Source organism: Anabas testudineus, chromosome 15 (assembly GCF_900324465.2).
Source record: "Anabas testudineus chromosome 15, fAnaTes1.2, whole genome shotgun sequence".
Classification (NCBI taxonomy): Eukaryota; Metazoa; Chordata; class Actinopteri; order Anabantiformes; family Anabantidae; genus Anabas; species Anabas testudineus.
In genome coordinates this window covers 5,709,377-5,726,745 of record NC_046624.1, presented here as the reverse complement: position 1 = coordinate 5,726,745, position 17,369 = coordinate 5,709,377, and positions in this window count along the sequence as shown.

Below are 17,369 nucleotides of genomic sequence, written 5' to 3'. Positions count from 1 at the left end.
GTAAGAAAGAGTGGTCCAAACTTCCTCCTGAATGTTGTGTAGGCCTAATCTGTGTGTTTAATGTGTGTGATCAGTGAAGACATGGAAGATCATGACTGTTTGTGTTTTATCAGCTTAGATATATTGTGTTTGTGAATTTGGTGAAGATCAGATTGGATTACATGACCAGTTTGTGCAGAAAACCAGGAAGTTGCAATCCGTGCTATTGCTTTTTCTAACATCTCTTTATAACCCACTATCACAATTTCCTTCACAATCTGCAGCAGGACTACAGGGGGATGAATGTTGTCATCATATAAAACCCTCTCCATGTGTAAGTGCTCCTCTCTCCCCACAGGTGTTTACCACGTTAATGTCCCTCTTCTGTTTACATCTCCCTCTCTCTTCTTCATATTTCTTCCCTGTGCACCTCTTTCCCTCTGGGGCAGTCATACACATTCCCACTAGCATTAGAATACTAATGTGTCTGTGTGAATAGAGTAAAGCCGCGGTGGGAGTCGACCCGCCTCTCAATATGTGCGCTGTCTCTTCTGGGGAGTCTAAATCTTCTTTTGCTCACTCTTTCCCTGCTGTTCCTCCAACCTCAATCTCATTTAACTCCACTCCTCTCCCTGCCCCTTCTGTTTTCTGCTGGATGTGGGAAATATATTTTCTAGGTAGAGGTGCGTTTTACAACCAATGCCGACTCCCTCCTAAAGTTCTGTCCCTCCCAACCCTGGCCCACGAAAGCCAGAGCAGCCAATATTTGCAGAGCTCTAAATCTTCGTCTGTTGAATGCTGCTCTTGTTGTGGAGGGGAGTGCTTGGCATTGTCGCGGCATCCTGCTGGGTCTGAGGGGGAGCTGGCCCGTGGAGGAGAACAGAAAAATGTCTGTATAATTAAGATTAGAAAAATGCTGATATTTATGACCTTTGCAGGCAACTCAACTCCAATGGGGTGAGAGAAGTCATTGCAGCAAAATGGTTTTCTCTGACACTACTTAGTAGTAGTACTCCTCACTGTATTTTTAACAGTGTTATTCTATCTGGGGATGTCATAGTAATGTTTTTCTTTTTCACAAAATTACTGTAATTACCATCGTTGTAAAAGCAAGAAGCTCACAAGTGCTCACTCTTGTTCAGTCTCCTTTGTCTGCACAAGATGCTTCTCATCCCCTGCCTCTCTTTTTAATCCTTTAATCACACTTTGCTTCATGCTCAAAATACACTTGGCCCTCAAATGTATCCAAAAAGGAGTGAAATCTTTCCCTCTGATAGCCTAAAATATCTCACTAAGTCTTTTCCCACCAGAAACAATAGTTCTAAATTGTCAAATGCTTTACACACACAAGAAAAAATGCAAACTGTAGATTTATGCACTAAAAATTATATTGACAGCCCACAACCCAGTTCAAATCAAATTATCATCAGCTTCATTTGCAGGACTGCATGTTTTACATTGTGTTAGAGGCATACAGCGTCACCTCCCCCTTTTTCTCCTCATCACTCTCAGTTAGTGAATCCTCCACACATGAGCAGCCATTCCTGATTAGGCACACATTCGAGAAATGTCAGAAATGTTTCATGGGCCTTGTCTCAGCTCAACTGGTGAAGTCAGACGTCTGATAAAGGCTGTGGGCTGGGGTGCTAAGGGTTCTGATGGGAGGCTGTGCACGCCCCACAGGGGCCACTGGTTGTTTTGAAGGATGAACCCTTAGCCCGGTTCTGCTACCCTTCACGTGCACGTGTAGAAATCACATCTGAAGACATTAAAGACTAGACCACCTGAACTCCAGTTGCCCCGACAGCCCGTGAGACTGTGAAGCCATTTGCAGAAACACTTAACTGAACAAATGTTTTTATTTCTGGCAGAAATTGGGCACATGCTGTCAAACTGGCTGGCTCAGGGTGACAGTGGGAGAGGGTGTGGCTGCCGGTGGAGCTGCAATGTGTATACGCAGGGGGAAAGATGGTGCATATTCTGATTACCATGTTTGTGAGGATATTTAGTTGAAGAGGTGATGTGCTCACAACTGTCACAGCAAAGCTGCCACAGGATGCAAAAAAAGTACGACTCTGTCATTTTATGACAATCGAAGTTCTACAAAATAAATGAATGTTAAGGGCTGTGAGTTCATGTAACAGCCAATACATCAACATAACCCACAATTGTATTAAATACAAGGTAATAAATCCAACTGGTTGATGAGGTTCGCTTGGATACTGTATGCAGACAGAGAATTCAAGTCTGGGATTTGACTTTGCGGTTGCTACATGGCGCCCGTAAATCGAACCAAATAAGGACCGTGGCCAGAAATCATGCTCACTCCAAAAGCTGGAGCCTCTGAGCCATACGGAGATAGAAGCAGAGATTCACTGATCCCAGAAATCCCCCATGGCATGCAGCCTGGCCTGCTCTCATCCAGCCACTGTGGCCTCTGGATGGGGGCCCATCAGTGGCTCATAGAGCTGATCAGTCTCACAGAATGCAAACTGTTCCAGACTACTGGGATTGTTGGCTGTGCGTGAGTGTGCAGGCTTACAGTGTTCTCTGCAGGTTTATTGCTGACTTTGTGGATGCATGATCGGATTCACTGACAATTCCTTCATACCAGCACTCAGTCAAGTCAAAATAAAGCTAAATTAAATAGATACTAACTAAAGTGAGTCCCATGTTACCTCTTGGTTGCTGCTAAACAAAGACAGCATGGACCAAGTCTCGTAAAGCAGTGATTCAACAGACGGCGGCTCAGGTCAGCATACGAGGCTGCAGTGAAGAAAGTTTTGGCAGAGGGGATTTCTCAGAAAATATCCCCTCCGCTGGTTAGCAAGCCACAAATCCCGGCTTTAGCCAGAGAACTTTGCTGAATGTGCAAGAAAAAAACAGGGGGCAGAGGATGAGGAGAGGGAAGAGTGGGCTGCCATGCAAATTGAATGCAGATTGCGCATATATGATTTTTATGTCACAAATGGAAAAAGGGAAAAGATGAAAAATTGAGTGAAATAAACATCTTCGGCCTGGCTGGACCTCGTGTTTCATTTGGCGAACTGAGGCTCAGCACCATTATACCCCAGTCATTATCCAGGAATCCAGAGTTTGGGAAAAAGAAAACCAGACCTTTCCTTCCTCTTTTTCTTCCTTCATCTCAGTCGGATTCTCTCACCCTCGTCGCCCGATACTTCTCTTTGCCTCTTTTCTGTTTGTCATCGCCTCCTTACATCGCCCTTATATTTGTCTCTCTCTGGTTTGTTCCCTCCATCATCTGTTTCCCTGAGGGTATTTTCAAGTCAGTTGCGATTCATTTACAACCCCGTTAGGACCCCAGCATGCTGCATAGAGCACTAATTCAGTCTGTCTAGGGGTTAGAGTGAATTCTACTGTTGGTGTGAACTTGCACCAAGCATGGCTTTGTGCCACTTTGAAGAGGCGCTGGATAATTTTGGGTTAACATTTATGAGGCACTGGGGTGGCCAGTTCTGTAATATGAAGAATAATATGTACAATCTGCAGTTCTGAGGGAAAAGGAAATGTTTTGGCGTGTGGTTATTAGTATTATTCTTTATGAAATGGGTTCCTTTCTGGTGGGAATGAAGAGCCTCGGAGTAAGCCCACATCGGTCTGTGGCCTCCAGGTTTTACTGTTCAGTAAACAGAGTGGGGAAGGAGATGGTCTACGCCACACATGTAGGGAACCCAAGAAACTTCAGTGCTCGAATCAAAACCGTCTGTGCAGGAAAGCCCTGAAAGGCCAGTGCCAGCTACGCCATAAAGAATCCAGCAGCTAGAGGTTAGGAGGGAGGAGAGGAGCATTAGGTTGGGTGTGTGGGTGAAGTATGAAGTTAAGAAGTGGCTTTTGTGCCCCCTGCAAAAATAATCTAAAAAACAGCAGCAGAACACAGATTTGATGAACTATAGGATGTTACATTTTGCCTTCGGTTACAAAATAATGACAACAATTATTTCTGGCAGTGGATAAACAGACAGACAGATGGAGTGAGATACAGGGAGACAAGGACAGACAAAGACAGAGACACTCATGCATGACTTGCATTGTCCCTGATCACCATGCTGGAACTAGCTTGTTGTTGCTGTGGAAATTACCATCACAAACTATACACTAAAACTCGCTCTCATTCTCAATGAGAGATATTCATCATCCTTTTATGATAACGCTCCATGTGGCTTTTCCAAAATACATATTTCTTGCTGTGGTTTTTCCACTGCATTAACCTGTGTGTGTGTGTGTGTGTGTGTGTGTGTGTGTCCGGGGCCGCCCCTTCAGATTATCTCATCTTCTGACAGATATCCTCCTCTCTCTCCCTCCCTTAGGTTTCCTCTTAATTCTCCTTCAGTTCTTTAAAGCTGCTGGCTTCAGTAAGAGTGAGCTGAGTTCCAGGCCCAACAAGAAGACTTTCCATCACACTAATGTGTGTCTGGAGACAAGGCTGGCCTCCGCTGGCTGGGATACCCACCCCCAGCTCTCAATCTAGGGGTGAGGTATGGGACTGTGGTCAGGTACCTGGATGGTGTAGGGTCCAACCATAGACGAATGAGCAGATAGAGATCGTTTGTACTAACTGTATCTCTTGACATATCAGCTGTCAATACTGAATATGTCCGCAGTGAAAATTCTACGAAGGTAACCCAACCACGACATGAACTAAAAGCAGTTCATTTCCAGAGAAATGTTGGCACTCCACAGTGAAACTATAAATGCATCTTGGAACAAATGAGCTGTAACTGTCATTATTATACTATTACTGCTGCACAAATACACACTTATATCACCTTGTAGACAATAGTAAATAAATGTCAACTAGTATCAGCTGTAAAGGACACATTTTAATTTGAATACATTATTTGAATTGCCTGGAATCTCAGTCACAAAATAACTAACGTGATTGATTGATTGATTTTCCCTTGGGCTGTGTCATAATGTGGTGTTGTTGTTCACACAATGACTAAATGATGGTCCATTAAGTTTCAGACAAGACAGATAAAGAAAGAGGTCGAGATATTCAGACTTTTAATCCCATAATGAAACCAGCAGCATGGATTTATTAAACCTGCCATGTTGTGGTGGGCAGGGTACATCCACACTGCAGATCCTTGGTGATGGTGTGAAGATCCACATACAGAACATAAATAGCTCAAGTACTGAAGTGGCTTCTCAGGAAATGACCAAAAACCCCAAACTCCTCCACAAGAGTTTGGTCGCTATGGTGGGAAAGTGCAGCTCTCCCTTGAGCCATTACTGGAAAATGAGATCCTTCTTCGTCGCTTTTGATCCATCTCGATCATCTGACATTAATAAAAGCTCATCATCAGTAGCCAAATATCCCATGATGTTTGTCCAATGCAGGACTGTGCTCCTAGCATCTGTGTCACTGTGCCGGAGGAGGGTGGCATCAGTGTGAGCCTTTTCATTCCTCAATCTGCCCACAATCTTATCCCTTGTGGGCAGATTTAGCATGGTGCTTTCTTCCTATTCAAAGAGCCATGGTTTATGACTCGACAAGGTGGAGTTATTGGGCACCATGCCCGTGCGCTCGCCTCCCCTGCTAACCCACTGGTGGACTGTGACATGTGGCAAGAGTGTGAGGCAAAGGCTTTTGTCATATTAATGAGTGGCAGGCCAGAGCGAATGATTGTTAATGCGTGTGGTTTTTGGGGGGAGGATGTAGTTGGAGTGGGTGTAGGGCTGACAGGGCATGTCAGTCAGAGAGGCTGACAGACAGGCAGGCTGTGGGAATGGGTGACAAAGGCCATCCGCGGCCATCGGGGGGCTTTTATGGGTTTATCAAACCGCTGACCCCCCACCATTCTGTGCACAGGAAATGTTCTGGCAGCTGAATGGAAAGATCATGTCAATGAGGAAGATGGGGTCTGGCTTGGGGTGAGTCATGTGGAGGGATGAAGATGAACAAGGGTGAGTTGTGGATGAATTTGTCGGGATGGAGATTTAGAAAGGAACGTGAAGCTCCTCACTCGTTCATCTGAATTTTCAAAACGTGCAACTTAAACAGTAGCTGAACATAAGCTCATTTATGTTCTCGAGAAGAGAAGATACCACTCTCATGTGTGCAGTACATGTGCATCGCTAATTATTTACAGTTGCGTTCTCTGTGTGGTGGCATGCAGCCAATAAAAAAGAGAGGACATGTATTTTCCTTTTTTTTTGCAAACTACAGTAGCCTAGAGTAAATGACACAAATAAATGTTGAACAAATGTGCCTCCTCCTGAGACCATCAAGTCGCTTCGTGCTGCAGTCTCATGCTGCTCGAGTTGATTCTGATCCCCGTAAAACAGCCTTTTGACGTTTCTCTCCCCTCGCCCAGCAGCTAAGTACAGTATTGGTAAACAGATCATGTAGCATTGCAGCAGTGAAGCGAGCAGTTGCAGACAGATCAGCTTGATGATAAAGAAAGATGGCAAACATTAACAGGAAGGGAGGGGGAGAGCATACGAGCGCTTCGGAGTGTTTCAGTAAAGCATGTGCCCGCGCTGTGCGGCTGAAGAGAAATGGTGATGTTCCATTGCAGGTTACCAAGTGGGAGCCCTGTGCTTGTCTGATTAAAACAGCTGCAAATATCACACAAAGGCATTAATCTGCATCTGCACTAAAGATCTATATACTGTATGTAGAACCACTGTTTACATACAACTCAATAGAAAACAGGTCTCACACGGAGACATGTAGGTATGTGAAAGAAAAACAGAAGAAGTTCCTGTGGAGCTGAACATCACTCTGTTTCAAAGTGTTCACAGTTGAATACATTTATGTGAAGCTCACCCGATGCCTCTACAGCCGAGCTTAAGGCCAGTGAAAACGAGCTGCCCTGGTTTCCTGTCTCTGCACACGTGTCTTGGTTTGGTCTGAGCTGGGTTGTGTGGATTTAAGGCCGGGCCCCCCATATTCTGCGTCTGGATGTCTGGGTTTCGGGCGTCCTCCTCCATTGAGGTCAGCTTATTTATGACCTGTGCTGAAGCCAGTCCAGCACCTAGAGACGGGGCGGAGAGGAGGGACCGAGCTCGGCATAACGCTGGTGCATTCCTAGGCACGCAACACTTGACCAACACACACGGCCATAAAACAGACACAGACACACCGCAGATAAGAAGGTGGAAATATCTCCCATCATCTCATATCAGAAACAGTGTGCCAGGCTGTAGAGAGAGCCACCATCACTCCCCTTTACAATCTCTACTACCGTTCTTCTGTGGTATGCTTTACTCTTCGCCCAGTAGTATTTGTTTGTATATTTGCTGTGGTCTCTGTTCACCCTGTGGACTGATTTCAAGTGCAATACACTGATACAGATTTAGGGTTAAATAGCTTGCTTGACACTATTTCTGCCAGTGTTTCTACCATTTTTACCCAATTTTGGTTTGTTCTCATGTAACATTTGAGCCTTAGTGCTTCACGTCATCAGAGCAGCAGTATTGTACAGTGCATGGTGATGGTACAGCCTCAGCATCATGCTGGGTTACGAGCTAACCTTGCTTCTTCTCCTGAGGCCTCTCTATTGTCCCTCCCTCCCTGCTTTCTTTTCACCTTCGTCCCCCTATGTAATGGCTTGCCTGTGCTGTATCTTACATCACTGCTCAGTCATCTCTGTGTCAGTGAACTCTTAAATGCCGAAGGGGTTGTAAATGGCTCACAGTGTTTCTGCAAAACCGAGGCAATCAACGCTGACTTTCTGTGGTGGACATGTAAAAGAGATGGGATGGGTAAGAGAGCGCTTCAGTGCACATCCCTCTTTTTTTCAAGTTCACTCTTCCTTTTTTGTGGTTAAATGCCGCGGAAAATTGGACGTCCTGGCAAAGCAGAGGTGGATGTTTTCCCCGAAGCAGAGTGCGGATGGAGCACATTCCAGGGGAAAGCTGTGTAAATCCCTCCATTGATTTGGTGCGAAACCCGACTGACCTCTGGAATACATTAGCAGATTAGCCATGGAGGCCATGTGCACACAGATCTCTTAGCTCAGCTGCCGGCCTATTCAGAGTTCATGCAAGCAGCAGTCTGCCTGTGGCCCCCCGAACACAGAGCCCCGATACCAGGGGCAGATGGCCCCACACCCGCTCTCATGCTCTCGAAAACCAATTACAGCTCTTTGTGCATGTACTCATGTATGCACTTGTAGTTATGTCCATGTTGTTCGCTTCATCTTGGCGTGGTGAGTGTAGTGTAAAAGGTTTTAAACGTAGCTTTAGTAACTTCAAATGGGCCTTCACTCTCACATGTCAGACACCCTTTTTAAAGTGATTCTGACTACATAGCACAGTGTCCCAAAAACAAAACAAGCTAAGACAGGTGGGATTAGAATAGACCAGTAAAACCAGGAAAACACTGTTCAGATTATTATTTTTGTTATTCTGAAAAAAAAAAACAAAAAACAAGCAGAACTGCTAAATCTGTGTGGTTTACAGGATTAATAATGTATTAGCACTACTAACTGATACCGGACCCTGAGTGTGAATCTCATAACATGGTACACTAACACAGTGTTCATGGATTGAGCAAGTGGCCATAGACCTGCTATTGTGCGTATTTGTGTTTGGTTGTGTGTGTCTTGTTCAGGGTGAGGGGTGGTGCTCTGGGTCAGGGGAACAGGCATCATGGTCACAGGCTACAAGACCCGTCAGGGCCTAATGCCCCCCTCAGAGGGGACACATGGACCGACACCCCCTGACAGACCACCACACCGCAGGCAGACAGTTCATCCAGCAGCCAAGCAGGCTGACACCCAGATGGTGGCTGCTCACTTACTTTCTAGTGAAGGATAAAGTCAGCTACAGAAACGTTGAGGATACGACCCTCCACTCCTCTACTCTGCTCTACTTTGCTCTACTCGAAACCTTCTGCTTTATTGTTGTTTCTTCACTCTGTTCCGCTCTAGTTTACTCTTCTCTGTTTTACCATTCTACCTTCTTCCCTACTATTTCATACAGTATGGCTACTTTTGAACCCCTGTATTTTCTCAAACTGACTTGGGGTGATTTAACTTGACTCTACTACACTCTGGTTCTCTTTACTCTACTCAATTGCCTACTGTCTTTAAAACCTACTCTACTGTACTCAGCTATTTTGTATTTGGGTTTTCTACTCAACTCTATTTCGTATTAATCTGTAATATTATACTTCATACACCACCTTTATCGTTATTATTATATTTTATCAACTATATTCTATTATAATACTGTATGTCTGTATAATAACTCTTCATCACACTGCTCTGCACTAGTATTCTACTGTACTGTAATTTACAGTACAGTAGAATACAGTACAGTGTCTTACTCTCATTTACTTTGTTCTACCCTACTCTACGACACAATATGCATCAGTACTTCCTTTTTTTATATCTTCCTCCTATATTTATTTACTGCACTCACTACTTTTCTATATTCTGCCCTCCTCACTTTCCATCCTGTTCCTCTACCATACTCTAATACTATGCTGTATGTTCGGTTCTATTCTGATCTATTTTAGCAGAAACTGACACAGAAATACTAGTTTTTAAAATAAATAAATAAATAACCACAAAGTTCCACAAAACAACAACAATAATGACAAAGCTCTCAGTCTAATATCATTGTGGGGAGCTGACAGTCAAGCTGACGACAGGGAAAATGTTACAAATGGGACAATTTGCTTGAATGCAGCTTGGTGCTGTTGCAGTCGAGTAAACAACATCTCTGTCTAGACTGGCTGGGGGCAGTGATGGTTGAATACAGAGGACATCCAATGAAACACACATGGCACCACCACAAACACAACTGATGTGGAAACATGATCAGGATGACGGATACCACTGAATGTGTTTAACCATTTCTGCACATTGACAATTTTGGTCAAACTTTCAAATTTAACAATTAAATAAATCTGCCTGAGCTCAGAAGCCAAGTGATATCTCCTCTTTAGGATTTTTAATGTAAACACTGGAGAAATGCTTTATTTTTCTGAAATGCATGTTATTATATACACTGAACATAACCAGAACATGGTAAACTTCTAGTAAACACTTGGTAAGTTCCTCTCAGTCTGTAATAACCGATCTAAAGGTTAGGTACTTCCACTGCTTGTCAACCCATCTGAATGAATTCTTTCTTCTCCCCTAAAACAGTTTCCCGGCCTCCGCTTCTCTGCGCTCTAGTTAATGTTTATCCTGTGATTTATTTGGCTCTTCTGAGTGATGCTAGATAAACAACCACTGATAATTACTATTAGCACCTCAGGTCTCAGCAGTGGCTCCTATCTTACAGTGAACATTTTGGCACCACGGCTACAAAACCAAACAGGGAGCACAAAGGCGCCACGTTTTCACACCATCCCTGATTTATGCCTTGTCTTCACTTGAACCTTTGGTCACGTTCCTTGTTCTCTCACCTGGGATTTTACCCTCATCTAACTCCTTTTTTGTAACAATTTCAGACAGTACATGAGGTCTCACAGGGACACAAAATGCTCCTCACACTTGCACAAAACTTTTAACTCAGCTCTGCACTTGAGAAGCGTCATGAAACCCAAACCTGCCACAGTCTTTTTTTTTTTTTTACTTCAAGGTCAGAGGTCACCCGCCTACTATTCCTCAACCTGTCACCCCCTCTGACGGGACCGCATGGACTGTTGAGTTTATTGTGGCCTTTTAGAATAATAACAAGCATTCATTGTATTTTCCTCCTTGTCAATGCAGCAAGATGTGGATGGAAATGTTAATACTATTGAAGAGACATGATAGATTATAGGTTTATGTGACTTTCCTTCCCCGTTTTCCTTTTCTTTGCAATGTTTCCCAACCTATCAACTCCCTCTACAGTCCCTCTGTGTTCTGTGAGGGATCATGGGTAGTGGGTATCATGGCCAGTTGTTTGTTGCCACTCTGAATTACAGTGACATACTAAACAAGTGACAGCTCGTGCTGAGCAGCGTAGGCAAGGAAGAGAGAGGGCGGGCTGGGGTGGAGATGTGTGTTTGGAGGGGTGGGGCTTTCTCCTGCAACTTTACTCAAGCTTTACTGTGCAGTCGGGGGAAGAGACGGGGGAGGGACGTTTCAGTGTGATCATCAGGATTCTCAGGCGTCAGTTTACAAGGTGTGTCTCCTTGACTTTCACTGTTACAGTAATTACACGCTGAGGTTTTCCCACATTGCTGCACTGGACTGGTTGTACTTTTAATTACAGCAAACACTGATTCCACAGGATGATAGATTATTTGTGGCTTCTCCGGGCTTACAAGACATATCATCTTGTTACAAGAATACATCCATTCTCTTACAGGTTGTTTATATTGACAGCTTACCTTTCAAGGGAACCGGTGTGTGCACATACCGTGTGTATACTTACAAGATTATTTTGTAAAATGGATCCAGTTGTGTAGGATCAAATGCAGGTACACAGTTAAAATAGTTTATACATAAGCATGCTCATCTACATATGTTTGCTATTAAAGGAACTTAAACCCAAACTTATCATTCCTAAACTAAACTATACGGATTCCTTTTCTGCTCACTGAATGCTGGCTTTGTCCCCTCTTTTTTTTCTAAAGTGATTCAATAATGATGGATTAAATATGCTCTAACGGGGCACCAAATCTGGGAAGTGCTTTGAAAGGAAGTGTGGCATTCAGCTTGATTAATTTATTTGTACAGTGCAAGAAGAATGATAGAAGTGTACATTAGCTGGCACACGCTGAGGCATACATGTGGGTTTATGTGAAGAGGGAATTGTAAAGACTTTCCCCAGCAGTTCCCAAAGGTTGGTGTTGGTGCTGTTGGTGTATTCTTTTATATAAATGAATTAGTCAGTAGCTCTTTTGTCTTCATTTCTGCAGAGGAGTCTGTCCAGGTGCCTTCACAAGTACATGGTTATTTTCCATGTATAGTAGGAGTTTTAATCTGCTCTGCTTTGTGCAGCTCGGGGTTCCTGCCAATGCTGTGGCCAAGAATGGAGAGAAATAGAAAATGGTAGTTGCTCAGAGAGGTTCTTACTTCAGTGGATGTCATTGCTCAACAGCATGATTAGGACTTGCAAGTGCAGAACGACACAGTAGACAACAATGTTAATCTGTCAGGCGGTGCTTTGGAGGTGGGCATGCTGCAACCTGAAGCCTTGAGGAAAGCCAGCTTGCTCATAGTCTGTTACTGAGGATATGGGAAACCATGTAAACAGTGAGGAAAACAGAATGTATGAAAAAAAGGGAAATCTAAGTGTGTACATTATGTTGCATAAGCTGTATTTTGCGAGCCATTGTACTGCCATGTGTACACAGGATTATCTGTCAGGATGCAGGGAGAGACATGTTCAATAAGACGCATAACTTTGTCGCCCTCCTTCTCTTTCTTTATCTCTCTCTCGGGATGTAGTGCAGAAGCAGCCTGAGCAGGTCAAAGGTCAGGGTCCCGGTGAGGGGTTTGTTCCTCAGGAGACCGCTCAGCTCAAATTAGGCCTCAACATAGTTAACCTCGGCTCACCTCAATCGTCCCTTAAGAAAACATGTGCTTTGCCTCAATGCCTCAGTCTCACTTTAACACCGTGTGTCACCCACAGAAGGGCAAACATGCTTCACCATGAAGGACACATGTCTAAACAACTCTTGGATGAATGTTACATTTAAAGACCATTTCCAACACAGCTCAGTTATTAAGACAACGTATGCCAGTGGACACATTTTCAAAATAATTCGTTTATTATTACTGTACTGTGCCTGCAGCGGTTAGGTGCTAACGACAAGACCAACAAAAAGATGGAGCAGTATCGTTTACTGCTCCCATTGCACACAATATCTCGTGCCCCTGCCAATGGACAGAGCAGTTAGATACATAGAAACAATAAAGAGAGTTAAATGTGGGAGAGGGGAATGGAAAACAGCACCAAGTCAAGGTCAAGTCTATAACTGCCACCCTACACGGTGATTTAGGTGCTGTGGCCAGAGGGCTTGTCCAATAGTGGCTCAGGAGTGAGTTAGGGTGGGATGGTAGAGGTGTTGAAAGCCTTGCCGGTAATGACTTGCTGATGACATCAGGACATAGAACAGAGCAGAACAGAACAGAAAAGAGTCTTTTCTCAGCCAGGGGTTAAAGGTCAGACAGCCCATTCACTGACCTTGTGATTTATTCCCTGGGCCTCCTTCAATCTATAAACACAATGAAAGCTATGTGTATGCTGGGAATGCATGACTCTCTCTGAGGTGGGCACTTCAGAGACAGACCAAATAATGTTTGTTTCTCCAGCCCTCTTTAGTCCTTACTCTGTCACCGTCTGCGACATCTAACGTTGTCTAAAGATCAGCCCGACGACAGGCTGCGTGCATCTTTGAATGGTGTAGTAACTCACTACAGACAACACCTGCTTTCCAAATGCACTGAACGTCTTTCAGAGGCCCTGCTGCTTTACAAGAGGGAACCATGAGGACATCTCAAAGATGGCATCGTCGGGGAGATAGAGTTCTCTTCGTAGCAGCGGATAGTGCTGCTGGGAAGAGCAGTAGGAAGTGCACGTTCTGTGAGTCGAGAGAGTTTGGCTCTGTACACCATGTAATATTTAACCTGACTTCCTGCAGCTCCTGAGAGAAGTACTGTAGAGATCTTCCTGTCTAACTCCATTTTGGGAAATTAATTATTCACTTCCTGTTAGTTTGGAGAACTTATACCACTCTCATATACTGTATGTATGTTCAACATAGAGAGATCAGTTGGCTTTTTTTAGCAACTCCGTCCCAAGTTGTTTTACTTTTTATCACTTGGAAACAGCGTCAGGAACCAATTAAAAAAACCTCCCCCAGTGGATACCTTTTCACTTTTTGTAAGTGTGTGTCTCTTGACTGGTTACATTGAGCCCTGAGTCACTGTCAACCAACACTGAGCCCTGAGTAACTCTGCCTTTGCAATGACGCAAGCCTTACAACCCATAGTCAGGATGTGTTTACTAAAGAGGAATACTGAGCTGTTGTAGTTAACTCTTAAAGTGCTTAGGGAGAAAAATAAAACTTCCACAATGTCAGCACAGGCTGAAGTTCTGACTTGCAAACGTCATGCCCAGGATGACTAAAGTGACCTATCCTCTGAACCAATGAGCTGTGTGATGTGGTTGTATCTGTGTGTGGCTTGTGTGCGTGTGCATAATTATGGTGTGTGACTGTTACTGTTGTGAAGGAGGATATAGACAAAGACAGAGAGTGAAGAAGAGAAACCTTTGTCATTTGTGAAATGCCAGGAAAAAGCTCGATTCATTCTTCTTTTTATACAGTGGTATAAAGTTGTCAGTTCCACTCAGCGTTTCTCTGGAAAAAGTTCTGTGTTATTTTTATTAGGATTAATGGTGCCAGTCAGGTGGGAGGGAAAGCAGACATTTTGATCTATACTACAACACTGTAGCTCGCCCCATGTTTCTGCTTCATGTGCTGCTGTTTGCTCTTTCCCACTGCAGCACCGAGGAGTCGAGAAATCTCAAGTCCTCCCCCCCCCACCCAGGTCCTTATGCTCGCTTTTCAGCTGAGCGCCACTGCAAGCTCAAACTGTAGGCATCCCAGCTATTTCAAACACTCTGGAGCTGTGAGGTGGAAACATGTGAGGAATCTGGATGATTGACCCTCCACTCCTCCTCCATCCACTCCCTCTATCCCTGCTCTCTGTTACCTGCTGAGTGGGAGGAGAGGACAGCGGAGGCCTGGTTGTCTGGACGAGGTTATTACAGCATATCAGTGACACTGTGGAGGAAGACCTGCTGACTTACCGAATGATGCCTCCTGAGCTAAAAACAGAGGCTGTTTCTGGGGGGTTCAGCAGAAAAAGCTGGCAGAGACGTCCAGCGTGCCCATGATAAGAATAACATGTTCATCTCTAAATACTTTAACAACACATCTCTTGTACTACTTGTACTACGGATGAGTCCTGTTCTTTCATCTCGCACTTCATGTCAGCCTTCATGTACATTGTCACAGCTGCAGAGGAGCTACAGTGTATGGATTAAATTAGACCCTGAGGCATGTATCTACTTCTCCGTCTTTCTCCAATTTCTCCAAACCCCCACCAGACACAGCTTTAAGCCTTTGTTACATGCAGGACATGACTTGTTCACATTTAATGTTTTAATTTAGTAATGTCAGGGATTAATACATTAGGAGAAAAATACCACACAAGTCTCTAGGAGTTAGAATAACGAAGTTACAGTAACATTCCTCTGCCGGTCGTGATTAATAGCAGCGCTCTCGAAGAAGAAGGCGAAAGAATGATCTTCCAAAGGGCAAACAAGACAGTTTTGTGTCCAGTTATACTGAACACTGAGTGTCTCCGTTAGGTTTCTATAGCATTCAGAAAGACAGAGAGAGGGTTATGTAACTTCACTGTATGGGTGTGGATCGTCCTGTGTACCACAGCAGTGAACTGATAAGAAACCAAGCAACATTACCACAAAGAAATATTCATAAATCATGCTTGAATATACATAAAGACATGGAGGAAATGATTGGCACCCTTCCCTTAAAAAAAGAAACACCCACAAAGGTTACTGTAATAACTTGAAAGAGACTGTCTATTTAAAGGGTGAAAAGTGGTCAGTGTGCCGTTTGGTATCATGGTGTGTAACACACTGAACAACAACAACAACAACAACAACAACAACAACAACAACAACAACAACAACAACAACAACAACAACAACAACAACAACAACAACAACTCAAAGACATTAGAGGTGAAATCCTAAAACTTGCTGCCCAGTGTCAGAAAGCTTGTTTTTTGTTCTCCAACAGGATAATCAACCAAAACACAGCTAAAAACACCCAAGAATGGCTAAGAACAAATCACTGGACTATTCTGACGTGGTCCTGACCTAAATCACATTGAACATCTGTGGAAAGAGCTGAAACATACCCTCTGGAGAAGGCACTCTTCAAACCTGAGACAGCTGCAGCAGTTTGCTTGTGAGGAGTGGATCAGAAAACCTGTCGACAGGTGCAGAAGTCTTATTGAGAGTTACACAAATCGTTGCATTTAAAATGCTGTGTAACAAAATATTAAGGGTACCATCATTTTTGTCCAGGCCTGTTTCATTTGTTAGTTTTTTTTTAAAACTTCTGTTTAACCACAACTTAAAGCTACGTCTGATATTCACGAGTTAATTTCTTTTGTAAATTCTTATTTATTTTTACTTCTGTCAGTTTCAAGTTATTTCAGATTTGTCTTTTTTAAGGGAAGGGTTCCATTCACTTCATCCACGTCTGTACCTTAGACTTTACCCCTCCTGCCAATGAAGCGTCACATTCTGCATGAAAAGATCTAAGTGAGGTAACAATAATGGGAAGTTGAAAAGGAGTTTAACGTGAACTAATTAAGTGGTTCATTGACAAAGGTAAGTAACGGCTGGTTGCTGATTAGCTCACTTTAGGAGAATCTTAAATTTGCATAGCAGCAGGGGGTATGATTAATGACTGGTGAGTGACTCAGCCTCAAACGTTGCTCCCAGTTTCAGTTATGGCTGTCACAAGAAGCAGTCTCACTGTTAACACGTGGTTATTGGAGACTGCCTGAAATCGACTACCCTCCCAACACCGACAGGGAATCAATATGTTAATCCAAAATGCTATTAGCTTGTCAGTTTCTTGTATCTGTCTCTCCAAACGCTGCGGCTGCTGGTGCGGGAGGGATTAAGGAAGAAAGAGGACTGAAGAAAAGATTGGAGATGAAGAGGGACAATGACAGGTTGACGGATACCACCGTGCGGGGGCATAGAGTCCATCCAGTTCTCACTCAAAGGCCCATGAGACTTCGCTTGATGAGGTTTCTTTCAAATGTGGATGCCTGAGCAGGGGAAAATAAATTGGGTGATTGTAAATAGACTTATGTAGTGGGAGGAAAGAGACACACAGAGAGGGAGAAACAGCAGGGGGGATTTTGTGCCACTCTTGAAAAATGAGTCAAATTCTCCTTCCTCACCTCTCGCTCCCTCTTTATTTCCAGCCAACCTGTCAGCTCCACTGTTGTCTGATGGCTTCACTGGTGGAGGCAGAGATGGGAGCGAGGAGAAAAACAGATGTAGAACTGGCCATTCACAGGCCAAACCTTTGCCTTGTTAGTGCCTCTTTTCAAGGTGAATGGAGGCATTTTCCCTCCTTTGCTTACAAAAAAAAGAGGGTTTGAGCAGCGAGACAAAAATAAGAAGTCCGTGGAGATTAGAATCTTCCACCCTCCCCTGTGTCTCTTTCAGAACCCTTGAACGGCCGAACCAATGCAGGAGACAGCTTGAAGCGGTGGGGGATGAGCCGCAGGGGGCCAACCTCCAGTCTCTCTACTGGATGGCTGCAGAGAGACCTGTACCATTTGTTACAAACTTCCGTTATTCTTGACTCTGTGTCGGTGCACAGTGTTTTAAAAAATGATATCTCTTTCTTTAAC